Genomic DNA, 8,927 nt, shown 5'->3' on the forward strand with positions numbered 1-8,927 from the left:
GGGAATTCCGTATGTAATTTAAATTTATATTTGGAATTGATCGCATATTGATCTCTTTCACTCAAATAACAGCTGTGATCTACCAATTTTTTTTTTTTTTTAGGAAACGCAACGTTTGATATAAAATGATTCTGAGTAAATATTTTTGACTCTTGATTGATTTACTAATAATTAAGAACTTATCTAGTAGTACTTGCTGTTTTCCCATACGAATTCCCAACATTTTCGGAGATATTAAAACCAATATAGCACCGGACCGGACCGGATATGTTTTATGATATAACAACTTCTACTAATATAACCTTTTTAGTAAAATGATTCTTAAATATACTTAGTTTTGGAAAACAAAGTTTTCATATTTATTTAATATTGTTTCAAATGTACAAAAATAGTTTGGTTTAAAAGAACTTTATTATTAGAACATTTTATAAGATAATTCGTTCATAAGTTTTAAAGAACTTAATTAAGGTTTTGTATTATAAATTACATATTGTTTTGAAAACGTAAATGTGTTACGACATAATACTTTCTATTACTTAAACGATTTTGAAATGAACTTTGAAAAGTAAATAGTTTTGAAAAACTAAACATTATATTATTAAATAGATATCTCAAATATATATATGATATACAAAATCATATATTTTTTTAATAAGAATATATATATATATATATATATATATATATATATATATATATATATATATATATATATATATATATATATATATATATATATATATATATATATATATATATATATATATATATATATATATATATATATATATATATATATATATATATATATTTTACAAATGCATAAATTTAAACATAAAACTTTTCGATATTATTAAACATATTTTAATAAACAACGAGACTCTGATTTATAGAAGCAAATGACCACAACGCTCAATTTTATAAGTTACATTTATTATAAGGTAATTGTTGATGAGAAAGTCAAATTATTAATTAGGGTACACGTCGCGTAACGTAAAAAGCTAGTTTTCTAAACATACGAAAGTGCGTTCGAAAAACCGAAAGTGATACATGAGTCGAGTGACAACGTCCGTGTCATTTGAGTAAAAATTATATTTTTGCCATGAACGTAAATATAATATAATATATACGTAATTATATAAATTAAATATAAGATATATATAAATAATAAATAAAAGTGTCGGCAGCTTTGATTCGCAATTGGTGAGCTGGAGACAAGTCCCATGCAATTACTTGGGCACTCCACACATCAGCCATGCAATCGCATGGTAAGTGGGGGAGGCTCAAGTGTATAAAGCTCGACATTTTCCTAGTTTCTGATTCATTTTACCATCTATCTCTCGTATATTTTTATATATATATATATATATATATATATATATATATATATATATATATATATATATATATATATATATATATATATTATTATTATTATTAAGATTAATATTATTATTATTAATCTTATGATTACAAGTATTATTATTATTAGTATTATACATAAAATACTACGACGAGGTTCTGCCCAAATATTTTCAAAACTGGTTATCGAGTAGGATATGGCTAATGAAATTATGAGTTATAACTAAGGAGTTGATGAGTATGGTTCTTGGGTATGGTTCTTGGGTATGCTCGTGAGGTCAATTTAGTGTTTATCATCTCCGTTGCGTCTACGTACCTTTCCTGCAATATTGAATCTCAATATTGATACGTGAGCACTCATAACTTAACTTTTATATATTATTAGTGTATCCCTGACTAGTGCTCGAGAATATAGGATTATGCATGCTTGTACTTTTGATATTGCCATTAATTAGGTTATGTTGAAACCTGAATTAGTTATATATGAGGTTGAGATAAGGTATAAGATATGCATGTCGTTGGAAAGCTAGCGAAAAATTAAGAACTTTTCATTTAGATATTGAATGGTTTCGATGAACGGATTTGAAGTTATAGTCAATCGAATTTATGTATTATTATTAAAAATGATTATTATTATCGTCGTTATTATCGTCGTTCTAGTTTTATCTTCTTCTTCTTCTTATTATTATTATTATTATTATTATTATTATTATTATTATTATTATTATTATTATTATTATTATTATTATTATGATTATTATTATTATCTTTATCAATAAAAGGTTTTATCATTAAAAATTGTTATTTTTATTATTGTTACTATCGTTATTATCGTTAAAGTTATAATTAGTATTATTATTATTATCTAATTATTATTATTATTATTATTATTATTATTATTATTATTATTATCATTATTATTATTATCATTATTAATATATATATCATTATTTAAAAATGGTTATTGTTATTGTTATTATTATTATTATTAGATTATCATTAAAATAATTATTAGTATTATCGTTAATAATGTCATAGTAATTATCATTATTCGTATTATTGTAATTAAAACTAATATTAGTAACACCTAATTATTTTGATTACTATTATTATTATTATTATGAACACGATATAAAAGTCGATTAAAAGCTATTAAACGAAACGATTAGAAAATAATGAGAATAAGTATCATGATGAAATTAAAATATTGTAAAATATTGATTTAGATAAAATTACCGTTCTTATTTTTTATTATTACTATTATTATTAAAAGTATCGTTAGTATTAAAACTATCATTTTAACGAAAATTATCATTTTAATAGAAATGTCATTGTTATTATAAAATATCATTATTATTATCATTTTAAATAGAGTTATTATTTTAAAGTTAATATTAAAAAGTATTGTAAATATTAAAGTTATCATAATTAGAATTATCGTCTTATCATAATATCACTTTTAGTAAATATAAATATTGATATTTTTTATTAATAGAATAATAATAATTATTATTACAAAATAATACAACTTTTATTTATTATTGTTATCAATACTATTTTATCAAATAAATGTGTAATACAAATAATATAATTACCTTAATAAAACCTAACATAACTTTTTTATGTTATTAAATGAACTTTATAAATTTTACTACTTAAGATATATAAAAGTATATTTTTATTATATAAATGTTAATAATAAATGAATTATATTTTTACTCTAATATAATCTTTTAAAAATATTTAAAAATATAAAACGATGATATTTAAACTATATATTAATCATGTATAGATTTTTGGAAATCATTTTGAGTCAAATTGACTTTTGTTGACTTTTGCATATTAGTCTCGAGCATTAGGATTGTGGTACACTATGACCTGACCTAATTGTTAGACAAATATTGACCAACATATATTTATATATAATTAATTTAGGTTCGTGAATCTGAAGCCAACTTTGCACTTGTTCAATGACGTTATATGTATTTTTACTACGAAATACAATAGGTGAGTTTCATTTGCCTTTTTACCCTTTATATTTTTGGGCTGAGAATACATGCGCAATTTTTATAAATGTTTTACGAAATAGACACAAGTAATTGAAACTACATTATATGGGTGAATGATCGAAGCCGAATATGCCCCTTTTGCTTGGTAACCTAAGAATTAGTAAACCGATCTACTAATTGACGCGGATCCTAAAGATTGATCTATTGGGCCTAACGAACCCCATCCAAAGTACCGGATGCTTTAGTACTTCGATGTTGTTTTATCATGTCCGAAGGATTTCCCGAAATGATAGGGGATATTCTTATATGCATATTGTTAATGTCGGTTACCAGGTGTTTACCATATGAATGATTATTTTTGTCTCTATGCATGGGACGCATATTTATGAGAAATGAAAATCTTGTGGTCTATTAAAATGATGAAAATGATTGATTATGAAAAATAATGAACTCACCAACCTTTTGGTTGACACTTGAAAGCATGTTTATTCAGGTGTTAAAGAAATCTTCCGCTGTGCATTTGCTCATTTTAAAGATATTACTTGGAGTCATTCATGACATATTTCAAAAGACGTTGCATTCGAGTCGTTGAGTTCATCAAGATTATTATTAAGTCAATTATAGTTGGATATATTATGAAATGGTATGCATGCCGTCAACTTTCGATGTAATGAAAGTTTGTCTTTTAAAAACGAACGCAATGTTTGTAAAATGTATCATATAGAGGTCAAGTACCTCGCGATGTAATCAATTGTAATGTATTCGTCCAGATGGATTAGGACGGGGCACGACAGTTGGTATCAGAGCGGTGGTCTTAGCGAACCAGGTCTTGCATTAGTGTGTCTAACTGATAGTTGTTTAGATGCATTAGTGAGTCTAGACTTCGACCGTGTCTGCATATAACACCCCAACTTTTTCGATCATTTTTAATACGAACGAACTTGAAACTTTGGTTGTCCAAAGCAAACTTGCTCGGTTAGAAAGTCGAAACTAAAGAAAGTAATGAAATGGGTAACGAGGTTACCTAAACTAACGATCATGGCTCGTCATCATCAATAAAAATTTAACGAAGGACTAACACGAATAAAATGTGCAGAGACTAAATTGCACATTAATTAATATGATAAAAATTAAAATATATATATTATTATATATATATATATATATATATATATATATATATATATATATATATATATATATATATATATATATATATATATATATATATATATATATAAATAAAATCGGCTGAAAAAAATAATAATAAATAAAATCTAATATCTAATAATAATATTAAAAGATAATTTCAAATTTCCTATCCTAATCCTAATCAAGTTTATCCCAACTTTGAACTAGTTTTAGTCTAATTCCAACACTAAATTCTAGAATCATCTTAAGGACTCCTAACATTATTATGATACTTAAATCCTATCCTAAATGCCTAGAGTCCTAATGTTCTTCAAATTTTCTAAGCCTTATCCTAACTCCATACTAATCCTAACTCTCTTCTAATTGCTCACCTATATAAACACCCCTAATCTCACCCATTCCTCATTCATTCATCACAAACAACTAGGGGTGTGCATGGTCCATACAACGAACCTTTTCTCCACTGTTATTAGAAAGAAAAAGACTTCAATACAGACATGTAGGAATATGTAACACAAGGTACTACAAAATGATTCATTATTTCATTCCATTTTTTATTTTTTCTTATTAAGTAAATAAAAGTAAATAAAGATTTTATTGTTACGTTGGATCTTGTAGTTGAAATAGCACATATCTCTTCTTGGTATCCCCTTCTTCAACCACCTTATACCTGTTCATTGTAACTAACTGCCCGACCACATCTACAAAATTAAGGGTATAATGAGTTTAGTGATTATAAAGTTATAAAACGAAATTGGAATGAAATAATTTTAGTATGTTTTACCAAATACATCATTCAACCCCACTCTCTATGCATTCACATCTTCAAATGTAACAAAGTTGAAAAGATCAGCCTGGATGACGAATGTCTGGCATCATCTAACTTTAGTTTTCTTCATAAGAATGATTTTATAATCATGTGTCACAAGCTTAAACTCATCATCATGTTTTTTGACATCAAAAAATGCCAAATCTAAAAAGGTACCCAGTTTGAACGTGTGTTCAAAAAACTGCATAAGATTTTTGTAGATAGAGGTCCTCATTTTGTGTCCCTGCGCATAAAGATCAGTGTTATTTATTTCCATTTGATTAGTTTGCACAGGGGTATAATTATTATTTAAGTTATAATCGACGATTGGACAAACCTGAGAATCAGCCACTATTAACTCATAGGAAGAGATCACCTCAGGTTGCTTGTAGGCTGTTTTGACCCAACTATCCACCACCTTAACTCTAACTTTCCAGTCCTTCTTCTCATTTCTGACAGCATTGAGTGGTGAGAACTCTGCAACTTCTGCCATGAATGATTATTTGTTGTTATTAGTAAGATGATTTTGTTTTTTGAGTGTGAGTAGAATGAGGTACAATGTGTGGTATTTATAGAGAAGAGTCATCATTGTTTGGAGGGAATTCCGTATGTAATTTAAATTTATATTTGGAATTGATCGCATATTGATCTCTTTCACTCAAATAACAGCTGTGATCTACCAATTTTTTTTTTTTAGGAAACGCAACGTTTGATATAAAATGATTCTGAGTAAATATTTTTGACTCTTGATTGATTTACTAATAATTAAGAACTTATCTAGTAGTACTTGCTGTTTTCCCATACGAATTCCCAACATTTTCGGAGATATTAAAACCAATATACCAAATTATTATCACTTGGTGCTAATAACAAAAATAAAAGATGATATCACTAAATTTTAATCCGTCACTTAAGTTGAAAAAGATTTCTTATTATGCATCTTTATACAACAATTTATATACCTAAATAATTATTTTTATATGAAAATCACTAATTAATTGTATTCACGAAAATAATAATGAGAATGATATTGGGGTTAAATTGAGCTACTGTAAATATTATTGTAAAATCAACTCATACAATTATACAATTTTCATAAAATATGAAAGCATATTCGTACCTGTGTCTTACTCAAACCGATTGACATAATAGATGCGCGACTACTTTGCCATCAATTGATTAATTTGCGAATTGAATCAAAGTTGTGCTGTGAACAATTTGATGATTGTTGGATTCAAATAATGGCGAGTTTAGTGGAGGTGTTTCATTTAGTTTAGATGATTTTTGTTCATGAAGAATGACATGCGACTGGTAGTTGGATTGAATTAGTTTTTTTTTAAGTTTTATTATAGGAACAAGAAGTATGTAAACGGGTTTGTAGAGGTTTAATTGATTGAAGGGTAATTTTGTAAGTTTCGATTATTAATAGGATTTATTGCCTAATTGGTTTATAGATTGATTTTGGACCATAGGATTAAAGGGTACTATGATGTCTTTTTTTGATCTAATGGTGTGGAGGGGTGTTTTTAGAAAGATTATTCCTCGATATGTGTTCTCTTTTATTTTAAGGTATATAGGGGATAGGGGATAGGGGATAGGGGATTGTAACTGATATAAGCAAGAATAGGGTATTGAAGTTTACCTTCACCTTTTGAAGTTTGCCTCATGTTATTATGTACGGAGTAAATAGCTAAATTAGGGGAAACTAGGTTATTTCTAATAATTAACAGTGCATATAATGCGCCGCAAGAAGACAAAAAAAAGTGGTGAATTGGTGATGTATTTGATATTAAAAAACTCGATTCTAAAAACTTAGGGAGTAATTATGAGTTTGTTAATCAAATGGGATGGCCCAATTTTTTTTTTTTTTTTTTTTTTACATATTACACCCATAAGAACTGAAAAATTGCTAAAAAGGAAACAAAAATATGGGGTGGTCGGAGCTCACCCTTGCCCCATAGATACTCCGTCCCTACCTGAAGGGATGGAGATTTTTTGATGATAAAATTACACTTCCTTTAAAAAGTGTATCATCCCTTGCCATATGTCGTCAATTTAAAAGTGGCACTGAATACGTTAACAGAGGCAGGAGGATCTTTCCTTTTGATAAACATATCAAAAACTATAACGCGCTACCACGCGTGTGGATTGATAGTGTATCTCCCCGTCAAGATAATAAACGAAGCTAAGTTACCAGAGATATCACGCTTAACGAGGGTAGTTGACATAAGATTGGATCACAAGAACATATATGTCAACCAACAATGAGCGGGATATCCTCAAACTCAAATAATGGCGCCCAAATGATAAAAGAAGAATGCTCCCAAAGTGTAATCCTAATATTCAGGATTTTTAAGAAACCACATCCGTTATACGAAGCTATAGTAATGAAGGAACATAGTGACGAAGGGATCACGGTTACCAATGGGCAAAGACTCATCATAAAGTCACAAGATTTCCTAGACTGAAGGAGAGAAGTAAGGGGGTTGACCAAACTCGCTTCTACTAGCATCCAAATGACAAAAGAGGAATGTTGCAGGATAGCTTTCTTCAACTAACAGGGATTGCAGTCGGCCGAAGGGAAAGTCCCCTTTGTCTTATCAGAGATTGCCTTAGAGACTGATCCCGCCTAGAAAATCGGTGAAGAAGCTATTGTCTAACCCTATAAAAGGAGAGCATGACCTCTAGAGTGGATATACACACTAAGTCACAATTACTAACACATAACACTCTCAATGAGTTACCTTCGTATCTTGGTGGCATAAAGTACGATACCTTCGTACTACCTTCGGGGAATCGCCAACAAGCATATATTCATCATCATACCTTGCAACACCATCCATTGAGTAATCATATCTCAACATCCTTGTTCCCCTAACAAGGGTAGCCAAGAATTGTACAAACAATTGGCGCCATCTGTAGGACACCACATCAATAATCACTTTGTTTGAGAAAAACACAAGATCTTGGCAGATCCCGATCACCCACCACCTGGTTTCTCTTTGCAATCGGAAGTTAACCGACATGAAACCGGGACATGAACACCTGTCACTCCTACTATGCCAATAATCTCATATCGGAGTGATTCTGAACCACCACCGTTAATTAACAAAACCTTCATACTTAATAATTATGATAACATACGCGCCGTCATCAAAAAAGTTACGAGAAGAAGGGCATCTGCAGAGTCGATGAATCCTCACGTATGACAGTGAAGATGTCGATAAGGAAATGGAGATGGAGGCGAGGCCAGCGAGAAATCTTCCTCTTGCCAGCCATCCTATGATCTCGCAACTAGCAATCCCTCCAAATATCACCCCTCAGCCGGTGCTCTCTCAGCCGGCTCAGTTAATGATTACCACCAGCATTCATTGATCAATCCCGGAGGACCGTTGGTACAACAGTATACCTTCGGGATCCCTATCCCCTTGGTTTCACAAAACGTACCCAACACCAGTGCTGTCTTGCCAACCACAGGAATAATCCCTGTGATAAATCATCAGAATGCTTCGTTGCCTCCGGGGTCATAAGTATTGAACGAAGGGAATCAATGGGTTGGTTTACCCTACCAGAATGTGAACGCTGGAAGTCTCCCT

The sequence above is a fragment of the Rutidosis leptorrhynchoides genome, chromosome 1 (assembly GCF_046630445.1).
Source record: "Rutidosis leptorrhynchoides isolate AG116_Rl617_1_P2 chromosome 1, CSIRO_AGI_Rlap_v1, whole genome shotgun sequence".
NCBI classification, from domain to species: Eukaryota; Viridiplantae; Streptophyta; class Magnoliopsida; order Asterales; family Asteraceae; genus Rutidosis; species Rutidosis leptorrhynchoides.